The 20,918-nt window shown below is 36.1% G+C and overlaps 1 protein-coding gene across 3 annotated transcripts in view; it reads left to right on the plus strand.

Annotated features, from left to right (window-relative positions):
• LOC133530459 (rhophilin-2-B) overlaps positions 1-20,918 on the plus strand; it is a 214,470-nt gene that overhangs the window by 99,780 nt on the left and 93,772 nt on the right. The window lies entirely within an intron of this gene.

Here is a 20,918-nt window from a genome sequence, read left to right on the forward strand (position 1 = left end):
GTCACATAAATAAATGCCCTTACCGGGATTTGAACCCAGCACCGTCGGCTTCATAGACAGGGTCACTTAGTAGGCCAGACCGGTCGTCAATCTCGTAGCTTAATTATGTTAGTACAGCCACGTCTGAAAATATCGGTACAAAAAATGTGCCAAAAATATGTAAACACTACCTTAATATATGGGCAATAAAGTCGTGTATACATATTTTTGGCACTTTTTTCGTATCGATATTTTCCACGTGACCGTACAACCAAAGAGAATTTGAAATTGAGGTGGCTTGTCAAAGAATACTTTGTAGCCATAGTAAATATACTGCCATCTTTCGAGACATGATTAAAACTTTTAGAACGCCATTTGATTTTGATCCTTATCCTTTCACTGATATGTATTTAATTTGTTAAATATCAAGGTTTGCGTCACGCACGATTTTATAATAATACATAAAAAAAATTTTTTTTGTTTTTCACATCCCTAATTTGCGGTAACTTATATTGCTAACGTAACGGAATTGAAGGGGGGGGGGGGGTCCCAGATAAGCGCGACGGTCCTGTTACATGAGGGGGGGGGGGGGGGGTCAAAAAATTAGGAATTTTGCGTTACGTAATTTGGGGACGCCCCCTTTGGTACAACTCACGACAGTTTAAAACATATTACCGTGTTTCTGCAACACACCTTAAGCTCCCCTTCATTGGATAAGCACCTTTAATCGATCCCGTTCCTCAGTACTGATCGAGATATGGATATTATTATGTACTGAGGGTAGGTACTTGACCTATCCTATGGCATGCAGATTATAGACGAATGTCCTGCAGGCTCCACTCTAGACCACTCAAAACGGGTGACCTTGTACGGAGATTGTAGGCAAAGTGTCCCGTTTTTATTGGAGTCGGGTGTGTGGGCGAAGTCGCATGGGTCTGTTTCCTGTCTATACCGGTGCTATCGGACTAGGGAGCTGTGGAGATGCTAATTTTAGTAAGTTTTATTTAGTACGGTCACGTCTGAAAATATCGATACGGACAAAGTGCCACAAATATGTATACACTACCCTAATTTATTATATGGGCCTTTAAGTCGTGTATACATATTTTTGGCACTTCGATCGTGTCGATGTTTTCAGACGTGACTGTACGCAATTTCGCAGAAAATCTTTTTTCGGACATTAAATACATTGTGTATGAAGATCTTTATGAGTTATAACTCGTATGTCTTTCCCTTATTTCTGTTAAATCTCTTTCGTTCAGTTGAGTTCAGTGGCGGATTTACCAGCAGGCTGAGTAGGCCTCGGGCGGCAGATTTTGGGGGCTGCAAATTTAGGGACCGATTATTTTTTCCCCTCAGAAATCAAAAAGATTTTTCTATGACGGTTTTCTGATGTCTTACAGATAGGAGTCTGCAACAAATTTTGTCGATGACTTTTCTCTCTCACTTGTCATTGCACATTCCGAGAGTAGCAAACTTCCATATTCTAGAGTAAAACAGCTAGTTCGCCGCCCCTCAAACAGTAATCGGCCTCTCGCCTCTGCGCTGCGCCCTTTGCCCATACTTCTTATGAGTGAAAAGAGCGCAATTGTAAAAAATATGCCCCTCTTCCCACTAACAACCCATACATGCCAGTCTTAGTACTGGTTGGAGGCTACGAACTGGATGGTTTGTATATAATTTTTCGATTTTTATTCGAATATAATGAATAATTTAGTGAATAATTTTACCGATTTCAATCTAATGTATCGACTATTTATTACGTGTTTCACATGCACTAGTAGCTTCAGAAAATTCGATTGGGAAATTATTTTACGTGCAATTTCAACGAAATTGTTGCATTGTAAAAATAATGTATGATATGACAATTGTTAAGGCAAGGGCGGCAAAAACTATTCAGCCTATACCTAGAAAATTTGTAAATCCGCCACTGGTTGAGTTAGCATCAAGCAGATTCAAGGCCGAGCCACACCGCTTGCGTGCGCAGCACGTGTGCGTCGACGTAAGCGTAGACGTGCACAGCACCCCTGTCACACCGGGTTACGCGCACGTCACGCAACGCAAATGCTGCACACGCCACGCAGGCGCACGCTGCAGCTCTGTCGTGTCGTGCGTGCATGCTGCGTGCACACCCGCCTATATAAATATGCGTATTATTTCCTAGTTTCTAAAAGACTACCAATGTTCGACAGCATTTTATTGGACGAAGAGGAAGCACTCCTCTTACCAGGGATCGGAACCGGTTTTTTGCAAAAACATCGAAATAATGTATATTTCGGTTTATTTTATACTCTATTTAAATGTAGGACTCAGTTGTGTTTTCAGATAACGACTTCGTATTATTAGATTGCCTAATTAGAAATGAAGTAATTAACAAAGAACGAAAAAATACCGTTTTCGTTCCCATACAAAAAATACCGGTTTCCGATCCCTGCCTCTTACTTTAACACAAAATACTCCTGCCTGCGACATTACTTTCATGTTATTACACTCACCTGACAAAAGCTGTATGACGCTTGAACAATTTTATCAAAATTATACAGAACGACATGATGCGAATGACATCAAATGAACTGACTTCGATGGGACCGTGCGAAGTGCATGGTGGGGGTAAGTAAAGCGATCCCAGCGCATAAGGTGGTAAAAATTTGAACTAACTGCGGATAGCGTCTTTAACATTTCGTACAATTATATGGCTCGAAATGAAACTGTGATTTACGATTACTCCTGAAATATTCATTTAAATTGTATGGTGTAAGGGACCATTGTAATCTGTATGAAATGCTTAATATAACTAATGTATTTATTTTGATAATTGTTAATAATGTATCCATGTAAATAGCTTTGCAAATGCCACATATTACGTAATCTTTTTCTAGAAGTTAAGAATTGATATTGTAAGTTATCCTTAAAAGATAGACATTTAACATCGCGGACTTTTTTGTAGACCTATAAATGAGAAACAACCCCACCATACATTGTGTTGTTATAGCTCAAACGGATTAGGCAGCGTTTTCGATTAAAGCTCCTAGCCAGCGTGATTTTTTCATTTTTTTCCGACAACATCGTTATATTTCAAACAATTTACACAAAACCTTAACAAGTTATATACTTAAACCTTCCTCAAGAATCACTCTATTGATAGATGAAAGTCCTATGAAAATCCGTTCAGTAGTTTTTAGTTTTGGAGTAGTTTTATAAGATGTAGTGAATTGAAGTTTTCCCCTAGACTTGCGGACACTAGGTTGCGTGACAGTCGTGCACGCTCCCAATAGAAGCAAGGAGTCAAAACCTGGAAGGCAGTGCAATATTAACCATAGAGACTATACATCTCTATTGTATTGTAGTAATTATTTATTTTAAGATTATTATAATGTAATGTTTACCCAGGTATTGGCTGTTGTATTTATAAATGTTGTTATGTATTTTTCATGTCACTATATGATGTTAGTATAAATGTTGTATTGACTTGTAAAAGAGCCTTTGAGGCCTACTTGCAGAATAAATTTTTGAATTTTGAATAATGTCTTTTCTTTGTACTAATGCAAGGTCATCTATTTAATGCCGCTATTACAATTAGAGAAAAACAATGTCTCACTTCAATCGAGATAATTGAGAGTACATAATATTATTCATCGCACGATAGTTCATAATACATAAACTAAGCTTGTAATCCAATAGTACATAAATTGATTTTTTCCCACAGTACATTTTATAATAAAAACGTATTTATTTTTGAAGTGTTTGTTATAACTTTAGTCCTAGCTAGCTATAAGAATACTTGCAATACCCTTTTCAGGGTGCCATGCCATTTATTTATTTTTATGTGTTTCTATAATTTAGATGTAATAACGATGTAACATGTCTCGCAATAAATGATTTCTGATTTTTGCTTTATGTTGTAAATACATTCGTATCGACGAACAAGTTCAATTACTTTTTCATTTATAACGGAATTCATATTAAAAACCAGCACGCATTAAATGTATGTGATTTAGCAGAAATTATCTTCCGTATACAATTGCCAACCTTGAATAAAATCTTTATGAAAAAATATGTAGTAAATTTTGCACGTAATATAATTGAAATTTAAAAACAAAATACATCATACTTATTTGCCCAGCTTATACCTACTATTTTAATATTTATTCATTATGAATGAGTGACATAAAATCATATAATATCTGTGTCATCTCTCGGGACGTCCTTGTGCGAGGTCGTCGCTTGCATTGCATAACAGCCTGCATGAATAACTATTTATAATATGAACCTAACCTACGGACACTAGGGAACGTCTGCTGTTGTGCTCACGAGAATAGAAGGTTGGCCATTAAATAACCTACCTATTAAGTACACAACCATAATTTTCTTTATACAAAATAGTTTATTTGGCTTAACTTATAATACACGAAACATAAAAGGGCTGGAATCTCCCATTAAGTATAACAATACTTGTGTCGGGCGACCCACTCTTCCATTAGGAAATAGGGTAAAAACCAACAAATTGTACTTAATTAATGTACAATTATACAATTAACAAATTTGATAATGATTTACGATTACAATTTACAATTTCAGACCCGATTCAATTGTATTATTACAATTAAGGATCTATAATATTTAATAACAATAGGTATGTGGTGGCCACTGAATATAGAATAATTTATTATATCGGAATGGGGACTTTTATCAACAAGTACTATAATTACAATCAGTAAAATGAGGTCTTAAAGAAAAAAATACTAACTTAACTTAAAAATAAACTATAAATAGAAAATTTGCTCCAAATCGCCGTCTACTGCAAAAACTAATTGCATTCTCCTGCAAGTGCAAGTCAGAACGCTTTTAAGTATGGGGTCCCGTATTTTTCCCGTCCCGTTTTTGTCCCGTATTTACCACTGCAGAATACTTATATAAATGGTCACCATCATATCATCTCTGATTTAAACCGCGTTATTCCTCACCTATGTGAGTTAAAGTAATGAATACACGTATTTGCACCCCCGTTGCTACCCCATTGTTCCGTATCAGTTTCGAATAATTATGGCAAACATAACTATTATTTTTGTACACGTCTTAGTTCATTGATATCTTGTTATACCAGAGTTATTTACGGAAATCCGGCTCCGGCACTTTATTACCGGTCGTTACCGGTAATATCTCTAGATTAAACAAAAACCGACATTATATAACTACTAGTGATGTGAGTAAATGCTTAGTGATTTCGTGAATGCGAACGGTTTCTTGTGATATTTTTATTGACTTTTTGCACATTTTAATCAAATGAAAATGCTTTGAAAAAATTTACACGGAAAATAGAATATATTTGCCAGAGCAGAATCGAACAAAAACCTTAAGAGGCTGTCAACACCCAATGTCCTTGAAATTGATGTTACTTAAACAGTTTTTTAAGAAAGACTATTTGTTTTAGTCAAGTAAGAAAAATATATGTTCATATTAATTATATTTCAAAGACCTTGGTTGTACTCGATACATGATTGAACGAAATCGGCTCGATAGAAAATAATTGCAAAGATTGGTCTTAAAATCACAATTAAACGGTTTTATGTCTTTATTGTTTTGACTTATGGGTCTGCAATTAAAATCACAATTTCAAAACATTTATATCTAAACCGTGGTTGAGTAAAATATTACACTAATAATCCACTTTTTTTTATTTAAATATTTTACTTATTATTCCCTTGCCCAGGCCCAGTAACATGCGTCAGTGCTATCTCATTTACTCCGATACAAATAGACAGTGTGCGCGCTTTAGGTATTGACAGCCTCTTAAGAGGGAAGAATAGCTTTGCGATCCTAACGAAATAACGGTACTTTTTCTAAGAAATTCCATTTCAGGAGAAACTACACTAATATAAATCTTAACAAATCACTTTGATTTTGATCGCTTCAGCGTAATGTATAGCAGCAGCCTGCAATCCTTCGTTTCCCGGCCTCTATAAATAAAATAAAATAATATATAATAATAATAATAATTCAGCCTATATACGTCCCACTGCTGGGCACAGGCCTCCTCTCATGCGCGAGAGGGCTCGGGCTATAGACCCCACGCTAGCCCAATGCGGATTGGGGACTTCACATACACCTTTGATTTTCTTCGCAGATGTATGCAGGTTTCCTCACGATGTTTTCCTTCACCGAAAAGCTGGTGGTAAATATCAAATGACATTTCGTACATAAGTTCCGAAAAACTCATTGGTACGAGCCAGGATTTGAACCCGCGACCTTCGGATTGAAAGTCGAACGTCATATCCACTCGGCCACCACCGCTAAAATAAAATAAAAATTATTTATTCTCAGACAATTAATACAGTCCATATTTGTTAGTATCAACTTACAACCTATGTTACTCGTATGTTATCTTCCGCACAATAAATTACATAAATTAAATTAGGTAAGTTACACACTTTAGATTGCTGATTATCTTGACCGATTTACCGAACTGCACGTTTGTGAACATGCAATTCGATAAATCGTCCCAAAATACCAGAATCTAACCGCTCGCCTATCATTTTCAGGATCCCGTTGGTGCTCCCGCGTATACGGTGTGCCACTGATGCATTCTTTTTTCGCATAATAGCATAAAAATGTAATGTCTATAGTAATGTACTAAAGATGAAACGTAGAAACCCGCCCGAACGCCACAGCGTCCGTCTCAAGTTTCGCACGGCACGCCACATCTTTTGTTCTCATTTCCTGACTGTACCCCCTCTTTCTATATCGTGGGCCTTCGCTCGGTTCGCTCCAGATGAGGTAAACCACACAGGCACTAGGGTGCGTAGCCAACATGCCAATCGTTTATCCTCCGTAGCGAACGAAACGCAACTGTCACTGTCGCACTAATATAGAAGAGTGCTATCACTCTTCACACACAAAGCGTTTCGTTATCGTAGCTTAAACGATCATCACCTTGGCTATGCACCAGGCGCACAGCACGTTCCTGGAATAAATATTTCCATCTAACAAGCACTTTGTACGCACATCCCTAGTGATTAGTGCTTAGTGATGCGTTACCATAATGGGCGCTCCAAATTATACACCACAATACTATTATAACTCGATGAGGCTAAGGAAATCTGTTAGAGATTTTATATGTCTGTGTAAGATTGTTTTTCACATCATCAGATCATCACCACGCATACTTTACTACAATTTCATCAAACGAGTCACTTAATCAATTAATATTAATAAATAAATTTGACTTAAACACGAGTAATGTGTGTGTGTGAATTCAATACGGGCGAATATAAGTATAGGATAGGACCTAAGGATATATATAATTGAGATACTCGTAAATTTTACTTAGAAATATATTTAATATATATATATTTATATATATATTTCGGCCCGCAATGTAAAGCAACACACAAGTTACGAGCTTTTTATAGTAACTGCCAACAACCGATGACAGTTACTATAAATAGCTCGTATCTCGTAATGTCATGTCATGTCTCGTAATATTTGCAGTACATTGCTGCTCGGTATATTTTCAAAAATTAATTACGGGGTTATAATTAAGTGTATCTTAAAAAAACTTGTTAATTAATGATATATAACACGGGTAATTGGATTTACATACTGTAAATAATTTATATTACCTATATCAGAACCCCTAGTGTAAATTTATTCGATAGCGAAACGTGACGTACGCGTTTGCGTTAAGTCTCATTTTGTATGGGATTTAGAAACAGCGCGCCACGCGGGACGTTTAGGAAACTCAAAACTCCATACAAAATGAGACTTAACGCAAACGCGTGTCACGTTTCACTATCGAATAAATTTACACTGGAGGTACTGGCACTAGTTTCGGTTGCTAGAAACTATAATACAAGGAAATTAGATTTCCTATAAGTTTTCGCGATTATCTAACACTAACCACAACTCCATTCACCGAACTTTCCTAAAACCACAAATCATAATTCATAACAGTACTTCAACCACACGTAGAAAATCTACTATTTAGGGAGGTCGCACACGGCGACTTTTTGCAATAGAGTGACCAGATGTCCCGTATTCTAGGGGATGTCCCGTATTTCATGGTCCCGTAATTTAGTGAAACCAATATTCAGGTATAGGTATTATTCCTATTAAAACAATATTTCTTTTCTCGCACACAGTGTTTCATCAATTATATAGATTATTTAAGAAATAATGCCAAATTTTAAAAGTTATAGAAAATATGATGCAGTTGTCCCGTCAAACTGGAATTCAGATCTAGTCACCATATTTTGCAACGATGCATTCCCGCATCCATCCGCTCTAGGTGGCGCGCCATACGTAGCTGGCGCGCACGCACGCAAGCGGGTGCCATTGTGGGTAGACTCCGTCGCAGGAGTCCGCGCCAGTTAGTTCATAGTATTTTTCCTTATCCGCTCCGTGCAACCGTGCCAGCTAGCGGATGCCCTTAAGTGACAGCATCACGACTAAATCGACTGGGATAAGACCGTGAACAAGATGCATGTACTTAACTGCGCCGAAATATCGGGAGCTCAAAATCAATATAAAAGGTAATCACGGTTCATAATTTAAGTCTAATTAATACTAAGTACATGTCCCGGTCGATTTAAGTCTAATAAATACTAAGGTTTGTTTGTACAGTCACGTCTGAAAATATCGGTACGAGTATATACGATAAAGTTGTGTAAGTATACATATTTTTGCCACTTTTTTCGTATCGATATTTTCAGACGTGACCTCACTGTGATTTTTGGAGCAAATTTTGATTTCGGGTATATTTTTTTCCTCAGATTTCGATAAAATTTGGTGAGTAAGTAGAAGCTCTTTAATTCTGGGGGAATAAGTACGAAATTCCAATTTGCAAAGTTGTATGTAATTTTTCGTTTAGAAAATACCATACGTTTTCGTAACTCAATGTTTTTTTAAAACATACGTTGACATTGCGCTTTTATTTTACAGACTAGAAAACTCTATCTATCCACAAAAATTACTGATTTCTACAAAATATAAATCGACAGCAAAATAAATAAGTTTTTGGCAAAAAAAAACATTTTAGTACAAGTTTTTGTCGCTGACTTTACTTTTACCACGGGCAACTAATACTCATCGAGACAATTCTAAAAACCCCAAACACAATTAGGTTGCATTGTTTCATCACAGAGTTCCCGTGGCCACCTCCACCTTCTGTCTCAATCATCAGATCAGCTCGATGGTACCATAATATTGCATTGTCACCCGACTTACATATGTATGCAAATTTTCAGCTCAATCGGAAATCGGGAAGTGGGTCAAATTTAGCATCCAAGATTTGACACTAACAAAATTATATGGCAAGACACAGAGATGACAACAGGGCAAGTTAAATGAAAGATAAGATAAGATTATTTGCAGAAAAAGGGTTAGTTACATGTCTTAATATTATGTTAGACATAGTTCCACCTTTTCCAGCTGTCTTCATACAGCATGCAAATGTATTTAGAGTAGGATTTTAGTAATGTACAGGTTGGACAAATAAGAATGATACACTTTGTTTTTAAATTTTAATTACATTAAGTGGAAATTTTATTCAATATTTTTTCATAAATATATTATTCAGGGTTGGCAATTGTATACGGAAGATAATTTCTGCCAATTGTATACCACTAGCAGCAAGCAATTTTATCTCAAATGTTTCTGTTGTTTAAAACACGTTGTTTGCTCGATTAATTTTGAAAAAAAGTGACAGTGATTGGCACCCAAATTCTCCAAATTTTGTAGCTCTTGACTTATTTCTGTGGGGCTATCTAAAATTACGTGTCTATGCTAACGAGCTGATGAAATTTAAACAGTTAAAACCGACTATTCGACACAAATGTACTAAGATAATGCCAAAAATGTGCGAATAGATGCTGAACATTGGGATGATAAGGGCTTACATTTGCCTGCTGTTAGAGGTGGACATATGTCAGACATTATGTTTCGCATGAATTTGCCAACCCTGAAGAATATATTTTTAAAACAATACCTAATAATTTTTGAACTTAATACAGTTAAAATTTAAAAACAAAATGTATACTTCTTATTTGGCCACCCTGTATTATACTAAATTTAACTATAATTAAAATAATAACTTAATAGTGACTTAATTTACCTATATACATAATACAGTGAAAGTCTGCGGATAGCCAATCCAATGTGCATCAATGTTAAGTATATATTTTAAAAGCCGAGACTAAACATTAGTTTGTTTTTAACCTTATATTAAATTATTACCAAAATCTTTTCCAACTAGGTATCTGAGGTATCTTTATAATTAAGGAAGTTTCTCACACTGTAAAAGCAGTTTTCAAGGAGCCAAGATCTTGTAAGAAAGCTTGTAAAACGACCCTTCTAATGCTGCATCGTGTGTAAGCAGCCTAAGCGTGGGTGTTAGTTTCACTCCTTAGTAATCAAATCACGCAGAGCAGTCAATAACATTATGGTTTTGTTTACCCACACACTTATGGGGTTTTACGTGACCTTAGGGTCTTATATATTTGCAGGGCCGGATTTAGGGGAGGGCAACCGGGGCTACTGCCCCGGGCCTCCACAAAAGAGGGGCCCCCCACAATAGAGAATTCGGTAAATTTACCATTTTATTTGGAAAAAATTTGGGGCCAGGGGGCCTCCACTCCTTTATTGCCCGAGGCCTCCAGACCTCTAAATCCGGCATTGTATATTTGGTTTTAATCGTAAAATTCTAAACTTGGTTTTTTGTATGAACCGGTTTTTAGGGTTTCGCCTAAAGGATAAAACGGGACCCTATTATTAAAGACTCTGCTGTCCGTCCGTCTGTCACCAGGCTGTATCTCATGAACCGTGATAGTTAGACGGTTAAAATTTTCACAGATGATGTATTTCTGTTGCCGCTATAACAACAAACACTAAAAAATAGAATAAAATAAATATTTAAGGGGGCTTACAAACAACAAACGTGATTTTTTGCCGTTTTATAGATAATGGTAAGGATTAATGAACATATATTAACATAAATTAATTTTTAACAAGCAGAAACGTCTGCGAACGATGCTATTAAGCTTAAATTCGCTGCCTATGTATGAGGGCTTGGTGGCTCAGACGGCAGAGCGCTGGAGTATCGATCCAGAGGCCGTGAGTTCAAGTCTCACCCAAGACAGTAATCTTTCCACTTTTAAATTGATTCTAAGATATATATTTACATATGTGTATATATATATATATATATATATATATATATATATATATATATATATATATATATATATATATATATATATATTATTATTATTATTTTTAATGTAAAATGTGACCTGTAAAATTCGCTTTTACTAATAAAGATCTCGAATACAGTACCCCTAGTGTAAATTTAGTCGATAGCGAAACGTGACGTACGCGTTTGCGTTAAGTCTCATTTTTTATGGGTTTTTGAACAGCGCGCCAAGCGGGACGTTTTGGAAAGTCAAAAATCTCATACAAAATGACACTTAACGCAAACGCGTACGTCACGTTTCGCTGTCGAAAATATTTACACTAGGGGTACTGTACCCTTTCGTGCGCGAATCCGACTTGCATTTGGCCGGTTTTCTATCAGTATGAAAGTTTAATCATGAGATTGCTTTTAAGTATTTTATGGGTTCCGTAGTGAATTAAGACCCCTTATGGTTTCGCTATGTCTGTCTGACTGTCCGTCTGCGGTTTTGTCCAATAATCGTTAGTGCTAGAAAGCTGCAATTTGGCATGGAAATAAGTGAATAGTGCCGACAAAGTGTATCTATCTCCCCTACACGTAAAGTAGGTACGATTTTTTTTTGCTTTTACCTATGGTGTGGTGTGAAAACTAATAGGGATTTTCAAAAGCGCTGATAGCTTAGCGGTAAGAGCGTGTGACTTGCAATCCGGAGGTCGCGGGTTCAAACCCGGGCTCGTACCAATGAGTTTTTCGGAACTTATGTACGAAATATCATTTGATATTTACCAGTCGCTTTTCGGTGAAGGAAAACATCGTGAGGAAACCGGACTAATCCCAACCAGGCCTAGTTTACCCTCTGGGTTGGAAGGTCAGATTGCAGTCGCTTTCTTAAAAACTTGTGCCTACGCCAAATCTTAGGATTAGTTGTCAAGCCGACCCCAGGCTCCCATGAGCCGTGGCAATATGCCGGGACAACGCGAGGAAGAAGAGGGATTTTCAAAAACATTTTCGGATAAAGGGAATATTTTCGGAAATAATCGTGACAGTAATTGAATTTAAATACACACATGTTATATACACCGTGGTCTGATAAAACCCGACAGATTCTAAAGGTGTATTCTTGAACGCATTTAGAGACGAAAATGTCATACAAAGTTTCCTGATATCGGTCTTGTTTTAGAGATATTGACAATTCTTGTGAAAATTTGTTTGTGTAATAACGTAGTGAAAAACGCCTTTTAGGCTGCGGCGCTGCCACTCAGTGACTTGGTTTTAGACGTACCTACTGACAGACATTAAAGTTTTAATCTGTAAATAAAAAAACTTTACTTATTCGCTGTAATAGTTTTATTTTCGCCAAGATGTAAAAAGTAATAACGTGTCGTGTGCTAAAAACGCAAACACTTTTTTTTTTGGCGAATTTGGGACAACGCAAGGAAGAAGAAGATACATATTTTTGGCACTTTGTCCGTAGCGATATTTTTAGACGTGACCGTACATATTAATAGGTGTGGCATATGCAATTAAAAACTAACATTGTTCTAATCACAGATTTATTATAGTATAACTTGAGAACGGATGCGAAATGTATGGGAATATCCGCGGATCCAGATCCGGATAATTTCGTACATTTCGGATCCGGATCGCAAACCCTACTTGAGAGGTATGTGCGTTGATGTCTTTTACTCACTCTACTACGTTTTAGTATTAGTAATAGTAGTAAAACACAATAGTAGTAAACTTGCAATGAAATGTATGACTTACTTCAAATTATATCCGGAAATACTACGTATCCGGTGCGATGGGTGAAGATATGTAAAGGAATTTCATAAAGCCTTACACACCTAGACCTGTAGCAACCTTCTTTAGGTTTTAAACGTCAAATTGTAACACAACGTCTTGGCTTCAACCATCAAATAGTAGTAGATTCGTAATTTTTAGCTGTATAAACCTACGAATTAAACAAATTGACTACATTTTTTTCATATCATTGCAAGTTTGAGAAAAGCACTATACAAATCTTGGCGAGAAACGGGTTTGCCGGCCGCGTATCCCTCTCCTATCTACTTGGCCTACAATCCTTCATTTCCCGGCCTCTATAGTAATGTACTATTAATGCACAAAACAAATACATAGCACTGAGAAAATACAGTAAACGTGTACAAAGGCGAACTTATCCCCTTAAGGGATTTCTTCCAGCAGCAGTTTTAAATATAGGTTAAGTGTAATCTTTCATTGAAAGTTTTTTACTAACTTATGTATGTTAACCAAAATGAGGCTTATATTGTCGACATATTTTTTCTACCACACGAAAAGCGAAACTGACATTTGTCAGTTTTTATTAAGTTACGTCACAGCATAAACAAATATAACACTTATGTTAATAGCCAATAATTTACATACAGTTCAGTTTTTATCGACTGGAGAAGGTTTAGCGGACGTGACGTCATATACCGCTAAGTGGTAATATTACAACTGCTTGCCGAATGTAGGTAAATATGAGTCTAGAGGCAGAGGAAATAGTGGTCGTAGGAATTGAGTAGGAACTCGAGTCTTAGTCTAACACTCATTGGTCCACAACTGTTAGTTTGTGTATCTAATAAGCTAGTTGTAATGTACAATAAGAATAAAAATTATTACAAAATATATAACCCCAGAATGGACCCCCATTCAGAGTAGTTTTTTTTTTAATCTCCTTTATTTTATTTGCCACACATCTTATGATTAAGTCGGCTTAAAAATAAATAACATTGTTACTTAAACTTTAGGTGTTACTTACTCGTATAACATTGGTATTACTACTTAAGGAGTATTTTTATAATATTCAAAACTAAACAAAGTTACTTAAACAATTGGTATTACTATTTAAGGATAGTTTTTATAATATTCGAATCTTAACCACCACCACTTAATGTTAACCACCACCACGACCAGTTTGGCCTAGTGGGTAGTGACCCTGCCTACGAAGCCGATGGTCCCGGGTTCAAATCCTGGTAAGGGCATTTATTCGTGTGATGAGCATGGATATTTGTTCCTGAGTCATGGGCGTTTTCTATGTATTTAAGTATTTATAAATATTTATATATTATATTTATATAGTTGTCTAAGTACCCTCAACACAAGCCTTATTGAACTTACTGTGGGACTTAGTCAATTTGTGTACTAATGTCCTATAATATTTATTTATTAAAATTTTGTAATAATTTTTATTAATGCGGACATCCAATGTCTTTGCAAAAGACTGTCTGGCCTATCCGCTAACATACTTAGTATGCTGTTGGGACTACCCTGGATTCTGCTTCTTATGGACATGATTCTTTTGCGCATTATGGCATGGAAGTCCTCTACATGGGCGTCGGCAATGATGCCAGATGCGCTGCAGAATCTAGGAAGTCCCATCAGGACCCTAAACATGTTATTATAGAGGACTCGTAATATTGATTTGTCTTTCACCTGTTAATGTTCGATTCTTTCGCATTTTCTTAAAGGTTAGCTGGAAGAGATCCCTTTTAGGGATAAGTTCGCCTTTGTACATAACATATTGGTTTTGTGTTAACCTGTTTTTGTGCAATAAGTAAAGTGACATACTTACATATATACTTTTTTCTAAAAGTATGACCGACTGACCAGTCCATTGTAAGTCAGTGAGTGACCACGTTCTCGTCGTCCGGTCTGACCATTCAACTCTTCAAGCGATGCGAACATCTCTGACCCGAATTCCGGAGTACCGTTCGGAGCGTCCGGTCCCGTCCGGACGAATGTATGATCTGTGTGAATTTACTTCAATTAATTAGGGAGTAAATAGTGAGATAGGATGTACTGTTATTAATATGTTGGTATAGAAGGTAATTAATGTTTTTATTGGCGTATAAATTTGATACTTGGTTCCGGTTTATAATTTTATCGTTATAAGTATGTACTTTTTAGCCTTATAGTTTCGCCATGTCCGTCTGTCTGTCTGTCTGTCTGTCCGAGGCTTTGCTCCATGTTCGTTAGTGCTAGAAAGCTGAAATTTGGCATGGATATATAAATCAAAAAAGCCGACGAAGTCGTACAATAAAATCTAAAAATTTATTTTTTTTTTAGGGTAGGGTAAAAAAATTTTCACCCCCACTTTACGTGTAGGGGCTACACGTAAAGTGGGGGTGAAAATTTTTTTTCGCTTCAACCCTAGAGTATGGGGTATCGTTGGAAAGGTCTTTCAAAACTAATAGGGGTTTTCAAGAATCATTTTTTGATAAAGTGAATATATTCGGAGAAAATCGCTCCGAAAGAAAAAAAAATGTGTCCCCCCCCCCCTCTAACTTTTGAACCATAGGTCCAAAAAATATGAAAAAAATCGTGGAAGTAGAGCTTAAGAAAGAAATTAAATGAAAACTATAGCGGACATGATCAGTTTAGCTGTTTTTGAGTTATCGCAAAAAGTTTTCCCTTCATAGTAAAAAGACTTACTTGAATTAGGTACTGATTATGCAAATTTGCCTATTTGTTTAACTCGGGTGAAAGGTACCGTTTCATCCCTTGGTTAACAATTTACTATACTTTAAGCTCCAGTTTAGCTTATTGTGACGGAAGAGTAACTACAGAACCCTACACTGAGCGTGGCCCGACATGCTCTTGGCCGGTTTTTATTTATTATTGATGTAATTTTAATTTAAAGATATATGTAATAAAGTTTACAAATGTCCTTTCTCGGACTTCGATGTACCTCCATACCAAATTTTATCTAAACCAGTTCAGGGGTTTAAGCGTGAAGAAATAAATAGACAGACAGACTTTCGCATTTTAATTATTAGTAGGGATTTCTCTTCTTTGTATTAAATTACGTACAGGCAATGAATGCTCACAAAAAGTTATAGAGGGATTGAAATAAATAAATAAATGTACTTACCAGGATTTGAACACGGGACCATCAGCTTCGTAGGCATGGTCACTACCCACTAGGCCAAACCGGCCGCCACTCTTTATATTATAATCCTATTTCTTATATATAGGCTATATGCTGATGGTCCCGGGTTCAAATCCTGGTAAGGGCATTTATTCGTGTGATATGAGCATGGATATTTGTTCCTGAGTCATGGGTGTTTTCTATGTATTTAAGTATTTATAAATATTTATATATTATATATATCGTTGTCTAAGTACCCTCAACACAAGCCTTATTGAGCTTACTGTGGGACTTAGTCAATTTGTGTAATAATGTCCTATAATATATATATTTTTTTTTATAATCCTTTCCCAATACCTAACCTGTCCATTTAGCTTTTCATAAATTCTACCAAAAATGATAATTTAAGACTAGTTTAAAATTAATTACCACCTGTCAGTCTTCGTTACACGCCCAGAAACCAGTTCCGCAGACAGTTACAAAACGGACCGGTTCCCAAACTGTAGCAGTGGGGCAAGCATCGAAAATCAAACCTTACTTTACATAGGTTCTAACTACTTTAGAAGCCGTTTAAGTTTAACACATTCACTGCCAGTGTGAGCTACGCACGGGAAACACTGTATGACTAATTACTATAGAAAAGAGAATTTGAAATAGAGGTGGATTGTCAAAGAAAACTTTGTAGCCTAAGCAAATTTACTGCCATCTTTCGACACATGATTGAAACTTTTAGAACGCCATTTGACTTTGATCCTTATTCTTTAATGATATGTGTCAAATTTGTTAAATATCAAGTCGCGCCATCTTACCGGGCACAACCTAAAGGATATGGCGCCATCGCTCGAAACGATGTCGCTATACCTTTGGCCTTTGATCTATTAGATGGCGCCACTTTTTGATATTTAACCAATTTGACACATATGATTAAAGAATAAGGATCACAGTCAAATGGCGTTCTTAAGGTTCTAATCATGTGTCGAAAGATGGCAGTATATTTGCTCTGGCTACAAAGTTTTCTTTGACAATACTCTTGAACTCTAGTAACTCTTGTCGTCAAAAGTTGACGTTTGACAATTCCGTTACCACAAAAAATGATGTATTTCAGCACGATGTTTTTCTAGACTTTAAACCTCTTCTACAATCAGTACCTGTTTCGTAATTGGAATGGTTTCAAATGAGTAATTATTTGGGTTCAATCCAATTCTCTTTAATTAATTTGTTGGGCGTTTTTAGGTTAAAGTAGTAGAGCGGAAAGGTAAAACTAGTTGTTTTTTAATGCAGATTTTAAAGTTTTCTTTTTTCCTAATTAGATAACTACCAAAATACTTCTTCAACATGACCTTTGGCTCTCTTTTTGCATTTTTTCGATATCTGTATCATTGAGCGTCGAGGTTTGAACTCCCTTAACCAAAATTAATAGCAAAAAAGCTGTACGATTGTCTATAATTCGTGAATGACACCATTGATCTAGCACCATTCTTAGTGCTCGTAAGGCCCATCCTTAGATATGTCAATGCAAAAAAGTGTAGATAAATATGTTGCATAATATGAGGGCGATGTTCATATTAAGAGGGTGCTAATGCAGTTTTGTAGTTTTATATTGAATTATTACACATTTTAACAAATAAAGTAAAACTATTGGCTCGGAACATTTTAAAATGGCGTATTACGTTAGCAGTTTATAAAACGAAACGTGATCGTATTAAGCGGGTTTACATGTAAGTAGCTACATCTCGTGTCATCCACGATGACGCGCAAATTTGTCAAATCTAAATATCAAATATCAAACATTTATTCAGCAAATAGGCCACAGGGGCACTTTTACATGTCCATTTTTACAAACAATAAATTAAAAAAAAAAAAAAACAATTACAAATATCGAATCTATGAAATAATAAATACTTTATTAGAGATGTATACTGTCTCTAAATGTCAAATTACACAAAAAAACTATGATAAAAAAATAAAACCATAAAATACTAAAATTCTTTAGAGATGTATAAGTCTCTAAGTGTCAGAGATAAAATATAAAAAATATATTAAATTATCCTTAGAGATGTAGAGGGTCGCCAAGGCTTGAATTCTTATATAAATAATTAAAAGACAAAAAAATTAAAACAGACAAGAACCGAATGAAGTGTCTCACGTTAATGTCACTCAAAAGTAAAGTTACATACTTTAACATAACCTGTACCCCGTGTAAGCTTAAACAGACCGGTCTCCACAAACAGCACCCGTTCACGAGTATGACGTGTATCTCAGCCATCTAACAGCCAGCTAACCTTTAATAACATGAAGGCACGCGTATTCGTGAATGACACGATATATAATATCTAAATTTACACTTGCCTATCCAGTCTAATAACTCAATTAAATTTCTATAACCTCAGTAATAAGTGCAATAACCGTAGCTCAAATTATCCAGTATACCTTGAACACACACATACACAAATAAAAATAATTATTGAGCCCGCCTTTAAACCAACCATTAACAAATACCGATTCGATTTACTCCGAATCGAATTAGACCCGTCATGATGCAATTCCTTACGTTTCTATTCGATATTCGCGTGATTTCGATCAATCTTCTCAATAAACCACAATTACTAATACACCTGACCAACTTACCTGTGTATCTTAATGCCACGTATTTAGATATAAAATCGAACGTTTTTTATTTATATAACTTTCGATAACTTTGCAAATCAAATGCAGTCACTAAAATTATACGTAATCCTTGTTACAATGTAACAGAGATTATTTTAGGAATGATTTGAATATACCAGCTGTATCGTGTAGATTTGCGAGCAGGTTATGAAACGGTCGAAATTTGCGTGGTTTGAGGAATGTTATAAGTTGCTATTAAATCAATTAGTTCGGTAGTTGGTGCATGAATGAAATGAAACTTACGTGTGGGATACACGAATACAATGTGCAGGTAACTGATAATGATAAATACAGATATCTGGCGTTATTCATATTTTTTTGCAAATTTTTCATTAAGAGTAGGTACTTCTTTATACATCTCTAAGTTGCATATACCACCCAAAAACTTAGTTTAATTGCATACCTACCGTTTTATTAGGCAGGCCTCCGGTTTTTTCTCCCATAGCCCAGTAGATACTTAGTCCATCGCTTTCACCCAATAACCTACTTAGTTCAATTTAGATTCCATCAACTCTCAAAAGTCTTTACACCCTGGCGGGTACTGTTTCTACCTGCATTTCTCGTTGAGATTTGTATACTTAGTGCTTTTCTCAAACTTGCAATTAAAAAAATGTAGTCAATTATTTTATTCGTAGGTTTACACAACTAAAAACCAATTACGAATCTACTACTACTACATACTATTTGATGGTCGAATGCCACGTTGTGTACAATTTGACGTTTAAAAACAAAAGAAGTTTGCTTTAAAGTTGGAGTGTAGAATTAAGAGGAGTGACATCTCTTATGAAGTTATGATAGAACTGTTGCAAAAGTGTCCAGCTGTCTGCTATAAATAATAGTTCCAAATCTCTCCAGAGTAGCGCTTGAGTAGTTAAGAACCTAGGCGCTATTGACGGAGTGAAGTGCGCTGTCTATGATTTGATTTTTTTGTTCAAGTATTCTAGGTATTGTAGCGCCACCTATTTAAGGTTTTTTGATGACACTTTTTGGTACATGGAGATTTATTTCCTTACCTCCACCTTCCGTAGGCCTAGGTGTGCAATGCTGTATGAAATTCCTTAACATATCATCTTCACTCACCACGTCGGATACGTAGTATTTCCGGACCTAATTTGAAGTAAGCCATGCCAACATTTCATTGCAAATTTGAGAAAAATATTTGTATCAGTCTGTTTACTTTAATGTCGCGTCAGGATTCTAATGGCTCCTCTACGCGATGGCCCAGCGCTGGACCAGCGAGATGGCCATGCGATGGTTGAAAGCACGCACTATGGAATGGGCCACGTGTAGATGCGTACGCAGCATCGCTGGCCCTTTGATGTGGCCATCCCGCCGCGCCATAAGCCATCCAACACCACTCCTTCTCTACCCGCTGGCCAATCGTAGTGGGCCAGTATGATGGCCCATCGTGTAGAGGAGCCGTAACCAACACCATTCTAGTACTACTTAAGACTATCGTGACTTCGACTTTCCTTGCCGCACCTTGCAATCCGTATTCACCGTAATGCAGAATTTCCTCGGACCAAGGGCCTAAGTGAAAGTCGGTGAAATGACCGCACATAGACAATTAGTGTGCTTTCTACAGGGCCCAGTCATACAAATACGGTTACCGGTGTTACGACATTCGAAGCGGTTCGGTAAATACGAAATGTAAATAGAAAAACCTTTATTATATTAAGATTTACTAATGAAAAATAATATTAAATAAAATAAATAATATTTTAGGTTTAAGATTCTTTATTCTCACTAAGAATTTGACAATTCACTTACATGAGAACTTAAAGCTACACAAATACATTTTATTTTGCGTGAAATTAGCGAAAGAACTAAAAATATAGAGGGTATTTAATGGAAATAGTATACCTAACATAGTACCTAGTGTGTATATTAACAGTGCACAGTTTATTGTACACAACACTATAGTAAACACCCCTATAATGGAACAAGCACCAGTAATTGGATGGTATAGACAAATCCCGTAAAACAAGTATTTACCATCAGTTTTTAATTGCTGGCAACATTTTATCATAGACAAGAGCCAAAGAGCTGCTTAAGTTTAATTTTTCATTGATATTTGTTATTTTGAAAATGAATGGCGCCATACATTCCATGACTGGAGCAAAAACCAACAGTTTTAATTGGTTAATAATATTGAAACCAATTGCAGTAGTTTTCATTAAATACATAGAAAACATAAAGGAAGAATTGGACATTCAACTT

This window comes from Cydia pomonella, chromosome 22 (genome assembly GCF_033807575.1).
Source record: "Cydia pomonella isolate Wapato2018A chromosome 22, ilCydPomo1, whole genome shotgun sequence".
Taxonomy (NCBI): domain Eukaryota; kingdom Metazoa; phylum Arthropoda; class Insecta; order Lepidoptera; family Tortricidae; genus Cydia; species Cydia pomonella.